The following is a 16,983-nucleotide window of genomic DNA, read 5'->3' on the forward strand; positions in this document are numbered from 1 at the left end:
ATGGTGACGTTCCCTTGTCACATTCTTACGGTGTTTATATATCTCAACTTGTACGATTCGCTCGTGTATGTAACAATGTTTTAGATTTTAACAAGAGAAATTTATGTATTACTGAAAAATTATTATTACACCAGGGTTTTCAATATCACACACTAGTCAAAACATTTATTAAATTTTATCATCGGTATAAAGACATCATTCGTAAATATAGCTCAACATGCAGACTTCTAATACGTTCAGGTATTTCACATCCAATTTTTTATGAAAATATTCTTTATAAAGCACAAAGGTGTCAGTATTCCCCTCTGAAACTTACAAAACCTTTGAATAGAAGGGATATAATTACGATACTGTTGTCAAGTCATTAAAGATTGCATATTTTGGAGTTAATATTGAGTCACTGATAAGGTCTTTGCATCGGAACTAAACACATTTATTCTAAAAACAGTTGTCGGCATGGCACGGGTTATGTTCTTCTCATATATGTTATGATGGTATGATACTAAACCCCTAACGGGTAGGATTGTGCCTGATGTTCATATGATGAAATCATAATCTTTCAATCAGTTTAATTAAAGTCTGGAGCTGGCATATCAGTTAACTGCTAGTAGTCTGTTGTTATTTATGTATTATTGTCATTTTGTTTATTTTCTTTGGTTACATCTTCTGACATCAGACTCGGACTTCTCTTGAACTGAATTTTAATGTGCGTATTGTTATGCGTTTACTTTTCTACATTGGTTAGAGGTAAAGGGGGAGGGTTGAGATCTCACAAACATGTTTAACCCCGCCGCATTTTTGCGCCTGTCCCAAGTCAGGAGCCTCTGGCCTTTGTTAGTCTTGTATTATTTTAATTTTAGATTCTTGTGTACAATTTGGAAATTAGTATGGCGTTCATTATCACTGGACTAGTATATATTTGTTTAGGGGCCAGCTGAAGGACGCCTCCGGGTGCGGGAATTTCTCGCTACATTAAAGACCTGTTGGTGACCCTCTGCTGTTGTTTTTTTATTTGGTCGGGTTGTTGTTTCTTTGACACATTCCCCATTTCCATTCTCAATTTTATGACGGTATGATACTAAACCCCTCACGGGAAGTATTGTGCCTGATATTCATATGATGAAGACATAATCTTTCAATCAGTTTAATTGAAGTCTGGCGATGGCATGTCAGTTAACTGCTAGTAGTCTGATGTTATTTATGTATTATTGTCATTTTGTTTATTTTCTTTGGTTACATCTTCTGACATCAGACTCGGACTTCTCTTGAACTGAATTTTAATGTGCGTATTGTTATGAGTTTACTTTTCTGCATTGGCTAGAGGTATAGGGGGAGGGTTCTCATAAACATGTTAACTTAATTTCGACTGAGCGAGAAAAATTTCGAATACGATATGCTTACTAGACAGTACACTGAGTTAGGATAAATCTTAAACGGTTCGGAAAAACTGGGGTTTTCATCACGATATATTTGTGTTTTGTTATGTGCAATTGTTTTGCATTTACCTTTTTACATTGGCTAGAGGTATAGGGGGAGGGTTGAGATCTCATAAACATGTTTAACCCGCCGCATTTTAATTTGCGCCTGTACCAAGTCAGGAGCCTTTGGCCTTTGTTTGTCTTGTATTATTTTTAATTTTAGTTTCTTGTGTACAATTTGGAGTTTAGTATGGCGTTCATTATCACTGAACTAGTATATATATTTGTTTAGGGGTCAGCTGAAGGACGCCTCCGGTTGCGGGAATTTCTCGCAGCATTGAAGACCCATTGGTGACCTTCTGCTGTTGTCTTCTCTATGGTCAGGTTGTTGTCTCTTTAACACATTCCCCATTTCCGTTCTCAATTTTATAAATAATAGTACAAAAGACACAAAAAAGAAAACTAAACTTTCGGGGAAAGTTGATAAAAATCAAACGATACAACACAAGTATTGTATAGTTGTTAATTCTAGGAGACAAAAATACGTTATGTTCAATGTATTGATTATTATATCACTTCTATGTGAACTTTGTAATTTGATAACCGAGAATGCCAACTCTTCAACAACCTCTTCTTTCTGCCTACGACAAAACCGGAAGATCTCAAAAACAGAAAGTAAAACATCGTTGTAAGATCCTTGTACTATGCGAATGGGAACAAGCATGTTGCTAGGCGAAATGTTTCCCAAAGATATTTATTTTAGTTTTTGATCATACATACTTTATTTACGAAAAGGAAAACAAATTGGTGATTTATCCTTGTTTTAAAACATTTTGATGTATTATTGAAACTATCAATGAAGATAAAAGACATCTTTTATACGTTTTACTATCAATAGTTTGAGCTTGTCGTCATCTTAATAAATAAATAAACTAGTAGATAAACATTATGCTTGCTTTTCATTTACCAGGTGAATAAATATATCATCTATGGAGATATTTTACGTTAAGCGTAATATTTGATTTTAATGGATAAAGATCATAGCTGAATTGTTGATACATTTTAAATGGTATTGCAACAATGAAGTCAAGCTTTCATACGAAGTTAAGCTTAAATTGATCACATTATTATAGCCTTTTTAGAAAGAACATTAATAAGAGCATTAAGAACTATGGTAATGTGCGATTCTACTTGATGATATGTATAAACTTGACTTTAAGATGTTAGAATATGACAGCTACACGTATTTGAACACAATATGCCTTCCTAACTTCTTTTGCGTGCAAAGGGAATACCATGAATTCAGAAAGAGGGTAAAAACTGTGACAATAACAGTAAACATCATAAAAACAACCCATAATATATAAATAGACTTATAAAAAGCATGAATAACCTTAACAGCTTATACTGGTTTGTTATTCAGCAGTACAATAGGTCCCCTCCTTGGTTAGGTTATTTGGTAATTTGAACATCTGTTTGGGTAAATTTGGGTTATTCAATGAAGCAGGGGTTGGAAAGTTTGTGTTGAAATGTCGCAACATACAGAAAGATTCTTCTGATCACTTCTACATAATAATGAGAAAAAGAAGTAGAATGGAGCAACAACAGAAATTCTCCACTATTCTGCCTAAGGGAGGATAAAATTTGTAGTATGTAGGTGCTCTTTTTCAAAAGTGTACCCGACAGTACTGTTTTTAAGAAAATTAACCAGTTCATGTTAAGGAATTTTCATAAAAGGTCTATATATGTTTCGTGTCGTTCAACTTTACATAATTATGATTTGTGTAGAATCAAAGTTCCAACGGTTCGCAAAGAACATTAATTAATTGTTTTATTGATTCGTATCCCCGAAGCGATCATCTCTCAGTTAGCCCTTTCCGTACGTTCAATTGATTTCATTTAATATAAATGTAAACGCAGTACATTTGTATAATTGAGATTTAATCGTCGATATGAAATGTAAAAGTGAATTCTACTTATTTTGATTATACAGCAATTCAATACTCGCGGAAGATATATTTAAAATGTTTAAAATTTCAATTATAAATTCTACGGATTTATATGAAATCTATCTTTTATCCTCTTTTTTATGATGTGGGGGAGAGGGCTCGGATTTTGTACTCGACACAAAATCAAAATGGAAATATCTTTGTAACTCCAGTCTCAGTGTAAAACAATTTTTGTTCTGGTATTTATCATTTTCTTAACGCTTTCCTTTTACCCCCTTTTCCTTGTTAGTTTCTAAAATCGACGGATATATACCAATACCAAAAACAACAATAACAACAACAACAAAAGAAAAACACATGGCTTTTTGTGATCTATTTTTCAACGTTTAATGTCATTTCAAGTAGCCATTTGCTAAATCTATAGACAGTATTACAATCGAAAATCAAAATTTACAATACTGTTCAAATGCTTTCAAGTACTACTTGGTCGCTAGACACAACAGACCAACTTGTACATAATAAAATATTAAAATCTATTAAAAATGTTCATTTTATAGATCTAATAAAGAGATTTAAAATGTCAGTAGGGTTTAAAAGCATTACAAATCATATTCAAAAATAGAATTTCTATGCTTCTCATCTGCAGACACTTAAATACATCATAGGCAATTCAAAACAGTGAAAGTTTTCCAGCCCAGTTTGAGACATTAATATTATACAATGACGCACTATTTCAAAAGATAATTATGAATGTTCAGCCCCTTATCTGTATCCTTTTAATATAACTTGAGTAAAGATCAAACGAGAGATTTTCATTTAATATTGAGATATATTTGATACTCTTCATTTCAACAAATTAAATTAATAAATTATCTGTGAACTTTAACATTGATCACACAGGTAGAATACTCTTGAAGAAAGAGAGACCTCATACGAGAGTATGGATGGGGTCCATCAATTTTTAATTTCTTTGATTTTTAATGCATGCTAGACCCGGATGAAAGACGACACTATGTTGGAAAGCAAGATCAGAATGTACTCGCTACTACAGGAAGCTATAGCTAGGGCAGAATTATGTTCCGTTTTCGTACACAACATTGTATAGTCAATGCTATAATTGTCTATCTGAAACTTTCACATACCCATAATGCAACATAATGATTTGGTACGTGTCATGTTAAGAGGTAACCCACATCGTTTTAACTGCTGAAACTTTCATATACCCATAATGCAACATAATGATTTGGAATAAAAGTACGTGTCATATTAAATAAGCAACCCACGACTACATCGTTTTCATGCTAAACTGTTACATTGTTAAATGGTATATAATTGCCTTCGTGACAACATCACTTTGTTATTGTATGTTAAATGAAAGATACCAGGTTACTAAAGTTAATGGTTTCACGGATCATTTTCCAAATGGGACTTTGAAGTTTGAATGTCGTTATCTGTGTTTAATTGTCATTTGAAATATTGATTTAATGTTCCGGTTTGGCTAAAACCATTTAGCAGTTTTACAAACATCAATTTTAAAATTAAGTCCAAAGTGTCGATAAGGCATTAGTGTTTTTAACGGCTTGTGGAAGTATTGAGCAATCATTGAAGAACTTCAAAACAAAACAATTATGTACACAACCATTAATCAATTACAGCAGATAAAATACTTGGATGCTAATGGGATAATCATTATTTTCTGACAAAATTTGATTTCTGTGTAAGTTTATTTGCTGCGAGTATACGTTGAATGCTATCTGACATTCTCTAAAGTCATGTGAAATTAAACACACAGTTTCTGAGGCTAAGAACTAAGACCCTCATACATCCGTACATTTGCCAGTGTGAGGATGTATCAAAATCATTCAAAACTCGTCCGTTAGAAGGGACGAAAACATTGTTTGTCGTAATAATAATAAGGTTAGCCCCTTTTCTGTCACGAAAAGCTTTATTCATTGAGGAATTTGTTCAGTATTGCATTTGTAATATTGTATTGCAAGTCTATAATTCATAATATATATCAACTCACAGCTGAATTTTCAAATGCACAAATATGACTTAACATCTAAAACATTTCACTAAAACAGATCAGTTTTGAATAATGGAGGAAACCAGAGTTCCCGGAGCGAACCATAGACCTTCAACAGGAGAACTGTCAATCATGGTGAATAAAGATTGAACTTGAATGCTCCTGAGACGTGCGGGATCGAATTCACAACCTTAGTGTTGACATGCTTGAAATGCAGAAGTTGGACTACCTAGACCACTAGCGGTGCCCTCTGTGGCGTTGAGATCAAGAACGGAATTAATAGCGCGGTTTATGTCGTTTTGATTTTATATGCCCGTGTATTGAATTGTGTCATTTTGTATTCTTTCTAATTTTCTAGAAAAAAAAACACACTCATACACTGTTAAAATTATCAAGTGTTCAAAAAGTCTAGTAGTCCACCGCCACATTTCATTGACCGACATTTACGAACTATCAAATCTACAATTTATACAACAAAATCATCTGAATTATTAATGAAATATCCTGTTCTGTTGGAATGAACAGTTAACTTGAATCGCAAAATATTTCCTTTTATTACTAAATTGAAAGCTTATGGGACATCAATATTGCAATTATGAAATAGGGCATGAAAACTTCATTTTAATAAGATTTTAAACGTAATTACTGAATATTTCATCACAAAAATAAATATTTTCGAAAATCAATCAAATATATGAAGTTCATTAATTAGATGTAATTTCATTTATCTATAAAACCGATGAATAAATAACAATATTAAAACGAACAGGTGAAACATTTTATAAATTGGAATTGAAATAGAAGTCACTGGTTCTTTCTCCATACCCTTAATTATTCACTAGTTTGCTCGTCCATCAATAATGAGGGGCATAAAAAGGGGGGAGGGGGTATCTGCACGGAAGAACGTGAAATAAAGTTGCCATTTCATGATGAACGAACAATTAAAAATTTATTGCATGTTGATCTTTTTACCGTTTCACGAAACACAGCGAATAACAAATCTTTTTCACGGCTGCACGTGAAATACAAATGGCGAAACACGTTGCACGAAAATAACCCTTTACCAACCTCAATATTCAAAACAACATTTTTTGTGTGTTTGTCATATTATAAGAAGTATAAAATATTTTTTAACCAAATAACGATTTAGGACATACAATGTAAATATGACTAAGACTAAAAGAATGCAAACTGCTTGCATTTTAATTCTAATTTTACAATTTTGTTTTTTTAAAAGAATCTCTTTTACATTTACTGAAACTACCAAAAACTTTACACCGTCCAAGTGGGTCCAAAGCGAAGAAAAACAGCTTTGTCCGAAACTAAAATTCTAGTTTATAGTCTTACCTTAATGATAGTTTCTTGTGAACAAATATTAATGGACAGACTCTGTTACAAGTATTTATAGATGTTTTGCAATAATTTAATATATTTTAGATAATAGTCAGAAATAAATGAGAAAAGTCAAATATCAGGGGTAATAACCTATTAACTCCGAGGACAACGTTTAACGTCATCGTATTATAGTAAAATCCATAGGCAAATATGTGGTGTGTTTATTTGTTTTGATTTAATGGACTTATCCTTTTAAATTTGATCTCTACCCATAGAAAGTGACCCATAGATTATTACGCATGGCTTAAAAGTGATTTAATACATGAATTAGATATAAGTAAATGATTTGTATTATAATAAGTATATTTTGACTTGATCATCTTAATTTTTAGCATACAAGTATGAACAACAAGAATGTGTCCCCAGTACACGTAAAGAATGCCCCATCCCCACTATCATTTTCCATGTTCAGTGGATAGTGAAAATGGGAGAAAATCTCTAATTTGGCATTAAAATTAGAAAGGTCATATCATAGGGAACATGTCTACTAAGTCTCAAGTTGATTGGACTTCAACTTCATTAAAAACTACCTTAACCAAAAACTTTAACCTGAAGCGGGACGAACGAACGAACGGACGCACAGACCAGAAAATATAATGCCCATAAATGGGGCATAAAAATACCGAACACCAAGGTAAATTAGCTAAAAGAGGGAATCAATAAAACTAAACAAAATCAGACTCTCGACTGTATCAAGCAACGGAAGGACTAAATATGGAACGCCATAGCTGTCTTATGTGTATTTTTTTTAATACGAAGGTACTTTTCTATTATAATACGAAGGTGCTTTTCTATTATACGAAGGTGCTTTTCTATTATACATGTACGAAGTTGCTTTTCTATTATACGATGGTGATTTTCTATTATACGAAGGTGCTTTTCTATTATACGATGGTGGTTTTCTATTATACGAAAGTGCTTTTCTATTATACGATGGTGGTTTTCTATTATACAAAGGTGCTTTTCTATTATACGAATGTCCTTTCTATTATACGATGGTGTTTTTTTTTCATTATACGAAGGTGGTTTTCTATTATACGATGGTGGTTTCCTATTACGATGTTTGTTTTCTATTATACTAAAAAAAAAGGACACATGAGACAGCTATGGCGTTCCATAACTAAAACCCAACTGTTATATATTTGTTTGAAATTCTATGAACACATTAAAAGTAAGACATATATTAGGCACACAAGCTTGTAAACAAATCACTATAAAACGTGTTTGGAAGATATTTTAGAAACAGATATCATAAGGTCATTTAAGTCATTTAAACGCAAACAAAGCAATAGCCATATTAAGGTAACAGACACAAATAACCAAAATAGACAAACAAAAGACAAAGACAACCAGATTGAACAACACCAAATATTCCTAAATAATTCAAAGTAAAAATAAAATGGACCAGTAGGATACTAGTAATCGGTACCTTTATCATTAATGACACCCTTCGTGTTGACCATGTTCTTGTTGAAAAGGTACAATAACTTGTAACGTGCATTACATTGTTCGGCATACGAAACGAAACATATCTTGAATCCAATTTTAATCCATAAATGCAACGCAACATTAATTCGTAGGACGCGATGAAAAATACCATTGAAATATCATTATCTTGATGGTTCATTTTACATTTGTTTTTAAAGTAAAATAAACGAGTTACTTTTCTCCGTGATTGAACTCAATTGAACGTAGACAACACCTGTTACAGCTTATTACAGATATATCGTTAGTAGAACGAACGTGGAAAAAAATGCCCAAGTTGAACTTTAAAGGGTACACTTTCAATGGCAAAATTAAATCAGTTGTAGTGCTATGTTTTTCAATGATTGCATACATTTCATAATTCATTGATTGATTGTTGTCTTATTTATGCCCAGTGACAGTTATTTCATGCATGTTCAGCTAGAACAAGGACACATTACCTGTCATACAACACACGGGTTCTTTAATCGGGGTCAACTGGGATGACAGTGATCGACAGTGGGAAATTTGGTTTGCAACTGCATGGGAAACAATGAAGCTTTGTACTTTTAAAAATCTAACGGTCAAGCGGACCCCTTAGAATACGGTATTTATACCAGTCAACTCTTTTGGTGAAGAAAATAAATAAGAATGTGCCTGTCTTGCCGTTTGAGGAGAGGCCAGTTCGTTTAACTCGTTCATGCTACTTTCTTTAAAAAGGGAGGTAGACGTCTCCTTCTCATTGTAAAAACTACACCCATTTTTTTCAAAGGTGGTGGTATCCAACTTTATAGAAGTCCACTTTTGTATACATTTCAAGTAAAAAAAAAATCGATAATTAATACCCCCCCCCCCCTTTTTTTAACTCTTATACAGCTTTAATGAAACTGATCGTTTTAACAAGTAAATGTCACGTTACCATTAAAGTTTTTTTTGTCTTGCTATTGTTTTCATTGAGCTAATGCATATAGAATTAGATAAATAACATTACACAACACTTAAATATCATTTTTACGAAACTCGATATATACAAGAACAAAAATTCACAGTCAACGCTTAAATCACAATCATTTTTAATTATATTTTAAGTTTTATGTTGATCTTGCAATATTGCACTTACCGTGTATAAAGAGTGCAACACCCAGAATCCTTTAGTGTGAAAAATGAAAGTTATATGATATATAATTCCTATTGTTTATACCTTTAAATTGGTCAGAGCTGCCATCAGAATAAGCACATAACAACATAACAGATTTGTTTGATTAATCTAATACTGTATGTGGCTATGTAAATTTATTTTATCAATAAAAATGAAATCGTGAAAATTGAATCATGGCATCTTGTCTTGTCAATAGCAACCCCAAAGAGGTTCACGACAGGAGATAAACAAAATACAATAGAAAAAGTCCGAATTGTCAACAATTTAATTCGAAGGTACAAAATAAAGCGGGAAAATAGGAGAGGAAGAGACAAAGTAATCGATAGAAGAAACAAGAGGATAATTTTGGAAAAAAAAATATTTATGTTACATATTTATGTGAAAAGAGATTTATTATTTGTAAAATGCAACCCCTGCGGAACCCATTATAAAAGCGAAGATCGTATAAGTAATAAATTGGTATTGTTCAATTTAATTGTGTGTTACTGTATTTCTACTTGTTGAAATTAAAAGAACCTTACAACTTCATTGTATAAATGACAATAAAAGTTTAATTCAATGCATACAATATGTCGAATTGAGTTTGCTTGTTTATGCAAATTAATATTTACTAAGTCTCGTTTTATCAATAATTAACCGACTTAATATTGAACTACATGATCAATATAGGCTGGTTCTCTCCCATGCATTATACGGGTATCTGAGACGAATAAATCTTGCAATGGTCGATCTAATTCTATATATTGCTGTGTGTTTAATTGTTCTACATTGGCTTGAGTTATAGGGCAGGTTTGTGATCTCACAAAACATGTTTTACCCCGCCGCATATTTGCACCTCTCCCAATTTAGGAGCCCTTGGGGTTTGTTAGTCTTGTGCGTTTTTTTAAAATTAATTTTAGTTCATTTATATGTTTGGTAACGTCCATTTTCACTGAACTAGAGGACATTCTGTGAAGGGGCCCATCTAAAGCCTCACTCTGGGTGCATTTTCGCGCTATGTTGAAGACCCATTGTTGACTGTTGGCTGTGTTCTGCCCATTGATCGGGTTGTTGTCTCTTTGACACATTCTCCATCTCCATTCTCAATTTTATCTTACTGAGGCTGAACAATTTTTTGATCGAAAAGAAAGGCAATGAAATTAATTTGGTAAAACTATAAATCAAGAGTTAAAATTTAATCAGAATATCGTAGAGTAGAAAGTATTTTCACATTAAAACAACATCTGGAAACCCAAAAATCTGTATAGGCTAAACAAAATTATTGAAAAAAAAAATCTACTACATTTTTACTGCATTGATAGAAAAGAAAGGGCATCCGTCCACAATACACAGAGCAGAGTTTGCACAGCCAAAAACACAACCAGCAAAGGAACAGCCATTGTATTGCTTTTTTTTTTGCTTTTTTTTTTTTATCTCAGTCATAGGAGGCTGTGGCGGATCCAGGGGATGGTGGGTTGTAGTCCGGGGAGTTGAAACCACCCTTTTTCTAGACGATCAATTCTTTTGAATGGGATAATATTCATTAGGACCCCGAGTTTGATTACACTGCAACCTTAAATCTCATTCGCAACATTGACATCACATTTTTTTTCTCACACAATTCATGATTTATTATTATATAAATTGATTTTTATTTAAAACACACGAAGCATTTTGCGTCTTGAAAACAAAATATCATTCAATCTATGTAATACATGTGTCAATTTAACCATTAACCGATATTTAAATTTTGCACTGTAATAATAGAAGTATATATCATATAACTTGAATACTTTAGATATTGATATTTTATTTATGTACTGTAAACGGTATGAATTGATTTTGAAAAGATTTAAAAGGAAAGTTTGTAACATGAGTTCAAAGATCTTTCAACTTCGCAATAAATTAAATGACAACTGTATTAAAAAAAGGGTTAAAGTTTGATTTCGCACTGTAAACACGGCCAACTTGTAAATATAGTATACGGATATAATTATATGTAAAGGGAATTATTTTCGTGTACAGTGTACGACAGAAACCCGTGTACTAATTGGTCATTAGTGTCTCTGTGGATGTATAAATACGCAGTTACGTGCAGACTTGAATGAGAATACTACGATCTATCAAACTCCGTACAGTGAACGTTTCCGTTCCGGAACTATTTTCCTTTATTCCATTAAAGTGTAGAGTAGTATGCAGATCGCAGCTGGTACTTCCGGGGAGTTTGCCGAATAACGTACCCTTTAGAACCCTTGAAACAACAACGTGGGATCCATACATTGCCTGTTGCAACATAAAAACGGTGTTGTCCAACACATTTTGAATTTAGAACAGTTTAGAAGCCTGTAACTCATTGTTAGTAACTGAATGTTGAAACCAACAAACAAGGACCCAAAACTAAACCAAGACATGGATAAAACAGAGCTATGAACGAGGAAGATTCCTGAATTCAAACTAATTTCGACATTTTGTAACACCATATTCATGTATTTTCTTACCAATGCCAAATATAAGGTAAAAACCCAAGTAAACCTTTTCCCGCCATTTCAAAAAAATCTCGAATAGGCCTGAAGTTCCATAACCTATCAAAGCTTTTAGCTTATTTTGTCCCTTAACTTAAAATAATACTCTTCGGAATTAAAATATCAATTCAACATAAAAGTCTAGACATACGCGTACCCTACATATATGTAAAAACAAATCAGAATGTACCGGACGGTTTATGTTGTAATTACATAGAAAGTGATCAGTATTCAATTGAAAACATATCGGAATAAATAAATATGTCAATGTTAACCAAGCGAGAAAAAAGACATTAAGAACCCTGTATGATCTACATACATTATCCATATTTATAGCACATCATTTCGCATACTAATATAAAATCTGCATATATCTGAAAGACAAACAGCAGATAAAACTCCCAGGTGACTTTCCAATATAGATTCTCTGCTTGTCACTTTTACGCTTGAAAAGAACGAGTCTTGTTTATATTGGTCCATTTAAAACTATGTCATGATATAGACAACTGCGACACGTTTAACTCCTCTGAGAACAGTAATAGAAATCTGAAAATAACCCTATGTCATGGTAGCTTTTATATTATTTGATAACAACTGCATGTTACAATTTTCTTATAAGGTAAAAATTCAAGTAAACCTTTTCCCGCAATTTCAAAAAAATCTCGAACAGGCCTGGAGTTCCATAACCTATCAAATAATTGCCAAAAAAAACAAAACAAAGACAGTATGGAATTCGGCGTATTTACATTTGATAACGAGATTAAAGAAAATCGGATACTTAAAATAGTACAATTTACATTTCGAATCCTTTTATAACTAACTATGCCGTATGGGGTTTACTCATTGTCGAAAGCCGTATACGGTGACCTATACAATGTAGTTGTCATTTGATCTCTTGTGGAGAGCTGTCTCATTGGAATTCATGCCACGTCTTCTTATTTTTATAACAGAAGGAGTATGGGAAACATCATCCAGAATATTAGATATTACAAGCCGTATAAAAAACTCCACGAAATTCATGGTGTAATTAGATATCGGCATCTCGTGTATACGGTTTGGCATCATAACTTGTTAGGCATACAGTTTTAAAATATGAATATGATACAACTCTAAAAGAGATAACTTTAAGAGTTGTATCATTTTCTTATCCCAGGCATAGATTATCTTAGCTGTATGTGGCACAATTTTTGAATTTTGGATCCTCAATGCTCTTCACTGAGCGTCATTGATGAGTCTTATGTAGACGAAACGCGCGTCTGGCGTACTAAATTATAATCCTGGTACCTTTGATAACTATTAACAATACACTAGTATCCCCTTTTTTTTTAATTCTGTAGGCCTTAACATTTTCTAATGTTTTAAATAAACTCAATGCCACTACTGATGGACGTTTCGTCCCCGAGGGTATCACCAGCCCAGTAGTCAGACCTTCGGTGTTGACATGAATATCAATTTATCTTTATTTACCAAAGTCATAACAACTATAGGCATACAACATATAAACTACACAAGTATACATAGATAGCAGAAGGTAATGTGTTTAACATATTACATCATGTTAGATCTTAATTTTTGTGCACGAAATATAAATTTACCCAAATTACATAATTCTTTAAGATTATTAGAACTCATTAATTGTATATATTTATACATAGAAGGTTTTCTCCAATAATATGGTTTTATAAAATAAGATCTAAGACCTTGATAAGTAGGACATTTCAAAATAAAATGCATCTCATCTTCAATGTCGTCTTTACAAAAACTACATAGTCTATTACTTCTTGGAATTGCAGAATAGCGACCACATTCTATAGCTAGATCATGACTACTAAGTCTTATTTTGGTAATACATGTCTTATAAATAACTGGTATTGGTTTACATAAATAATTATAGGGTTACTTAAAAAAAATAACTGTTTGCAAAACTCTGAATTATTCGAAATATTAAGGATGTTCTTATCCCAGTTATAGATTATCTAGCCGTATATTGCACAACTTTTTGGGGGAATTTTGAGTCCTCAATGCTCTTCAGCTTTATACATTTGTACTTGTTTGACTTTATAGCTATTTTGATCTGAGTATTACTGATGAGTCGTATATGTAGACGAAACGTGCAGTCTTGCGTATCAAATTATTTCTTTGATGTCTATTATCATTAAAATATTCTCATTCTCATTATTTTCGCCAATACGTCTTGCGTATCAAATTTTTTTTATATGTCTATTATCATCAAAATATTCTCATTCTCATTATTTTCGTCAATACGTCTTGCGTATCAAATTATTTTTTTATGTCTATCATCATCAAAATATTCTCATTCTCATTATTTTCGCCAATTCGTCTTGCGTATCAATTTTTTTTATGTCTATTATCATCAAAATATTCTCATTCTCATTATTTTCGCCAAAGAGTAATTACTACTATTTAATTCTTTGTTAAGTTGGCCCATTATGTTGTTTCTGCTGCTCATATCCTTAAACTAAGAACCTACAGAAAATTTGAAGTAAAGTATGAACTAGAAAAGTACCTTTTATTGAATTAAGATAAAAATGTTACAAAAAATATGCTAAAATAGGAATAAGTAATATTATTCTGGCTGTTGAATGCGGTAGATACAACAAACCAGCTTAAGAAAATAGAATATGTCCTTTATGCCATAAAAAGGTTCATAAATTAATAAAACTAGGATCAAAATGTTTAATGAAATTACTAGTATTAGTGTTGTCCCCAGTTTTAATTCAGTGAGTGAGGAAAACAAGTTTGATTTTATATTTTCCTGCGAAGAATGTGATATTTTACTTTCATTGTTAACTATATAAATGAAATGTATAATGAGAGAAACAATTATAATGTCAATATATGAACTATTTAATGATGGCTCAATTTATAATGTTATATATAAGCATATATTTTAATTGATAATTTTAAAGAGGAGGCCTGCTGTCAAAAATAATATTATAAGTAATATTAATAATCTATATTTTTTTTCTTTCAATGCTTCATGTTTGTAGTGTTTAATGTCTATCGTTTTGTAATTAATATACCTGTCTGTCTGTCTGTCTGTTTGTATGTTTTTGTTTTGTATTTTAGTAACAATCCTATTGTTTTGATTTTAGACTGATAAAATTCTTATTCTTATCCAGGCCTTCATTCACAGTTGACAAATCGTCAGAGGGGAACAGCAGGGTCGTTCTCAGAGCTTAACTATCCACATATAGGCCGTTTGTGTGTTACTTTAACGCCATTAAAGATCAATCTAGTTCACCGTTGAATTGACATAAAGAAGATAAAAGACATAAATTTCAACATGTAAATACAGGTCAAAGAGGAAACAAACTGTTTGTGATATCTGATATGAGGGTCATATGGGGGATTCCTCATTTCTTTTCTCTTCATAAATGTTGCCCATTATTATATATTCTTTATATTTTAAGACCCCATTCATTGGCGGATCCAGGGGAGGGGGAGGGGGGGTTGGAACCCCCTTTTTGTTGGCCGATCAATGCATTTGAATGTGAGCATATAGCTGGAAACCCCCCCCCCTTTTACTCTGGGTTGGGAACCCCCCTTTTAAAATGTCTGGATCCGCCCCTGCCATTATTCCAAAGGGACTCGGTTAGCAGATAAAAGTTCTATTTATCAGTGTTCTTTCTGACATTGCAACTAAACATGCAATGATTGTTTTGAAGTAATTTGCGTTCGATATTTATGGAGGATTCTAAATCTTCAGTACATGTATACGGATACGGAAAGTAAACTGCACATTGCTAGAAAACAAAGAAATGGCAACGTTGAAATATTTATAATGTATACACATAGATAGGAATTATATAAAAAAAAAAAAAAAGATTTCAAAAACATTGATAAACAAAAAATATCTGCTAGACGATTCCCTATGCATTATCATTCTCTATTTTTCTAACGGTTGTTTTTTTTTTCTCTATTTTTACCCTGTATTCATTCACCACTTTGTTCCTATTATTCTCTATCATGCGAACCCCACCAAGACCATCTTATTTATACAAGTTGGAAATCGGTGTTTGATTAAAAGATGAAAGAAATCTTACACAGGTGAAAAGGGTAAACAAAGCTAGCAGTTATTCTACAAAACTAAAATATGCACTTGTCACGGCGAATTGACACTTTAAATTTATAGTTTATAGGTATTTAAATTTATAGTGTTAACAAAGAACAAAGGGGGTCGGTAATGTTTTTATAAGTACTTAATGAAAAAAATATCAAATAATATATAGTGTTGTGTAAATAAATTCTACATTATTTGCATTTTATGTGTATATTTTTGGTTTATTTTTGTCAGTTTTATTATTATATATTGACTAGAATCTTTTAAGGTTGTATATGTGGGTATATTTTTCGTAGGTATGTGAAGTACTTTTTCTAAGTAACAGTCTATTACATAAAGTCCTTATTCCGAAATAAATTGAATATCAAATTGTAATAAAATCCTATAAGTACTCGAGGACAATATGATAACTTTTCTAGTCTAGCAATAAAAATAAATTAAAATTTTACAAGACAAGTCTACCTTTAAAAGTATATTAAAATGTAGTTTTACAATACTTTATAAATCTGAATTAAAGTAGTCTGTGCAAAAATTGGTTCAATGCAAAAGATAATTCGATATTTTCATCTAAAGATGTTCGCTACTCCTTGTTTTGGATTTTTTGACAGATATTCAAATCCACTGGTTTTATTCATATAGTGTCATGTTATATTTTGCCCCTTGGCTATGTGATAGGTTTATTTTTTCGCTGTAAGGGATACAAAGTTTTGTTCCATTACCGATTACGAAATTGTGGTCCGTAAGTGTCACCTCCCAGGAAATTCTAAATAATTGAATATTTGGGGGATATTTTTTGGGAGGGGACAGGGGAGTCTCATGACAATGGTTTGTAGTTTAGACGATTTAATCAAGTATTGGTCTCAGTTCAAGAATGAGCAAAATTCATATTGTAGAGTACAGTCACATATAACAGCCTTGACATGGTACATGCATGCCGTATAGGCATAGATTAAACATTTTATAACACATTATTAACTAACATCTTTT

General features: G+C 32.2%; 1 protein-coding gene across 2 annotated transcripts in view; it reads right to left on the reverse strand.

Moving 5' to 3' along the window:
- The window catches only part of LOC139495578 (death domain-containing protein 1-like), a 48,778-nt gene that overhangs the window by 30,112 nt on the left and 1,683 nt on the right, over nucleotides 1-16,983 (reverse strand). The window contains exon 1 of one of the 2 annotated variants that reach the window (XM_071283855.1): nucleotides 9,373-9,541. The exons of the other annotated variant lie outside the window; for it this stretch is intronic. The gene's annotated coding sequence lies outside the window, so the exon portion shown is untranslated. Of the gene's footprint in view, nucleotides 1-9,372; nucleotides 9,542-16,983 lie in introns of those variants that run through there. 2 annotated transcript variants of the gene reach the window in all.

The sequence above is a fragment of the Mytilus edulis genome, chromosome 11 (assembly GCF_963676685.1).
Source record: "Mytilus edulis chromosome 11, xbMytEdul2.2, whole genome shotgun sequence".
NCBI classification, from domain to species: Eukaryota; Metazoa; Mollusca; class Bivalvia; order Mytilida; family Mytilidae; genus Mytilus; species Mytilus edulis.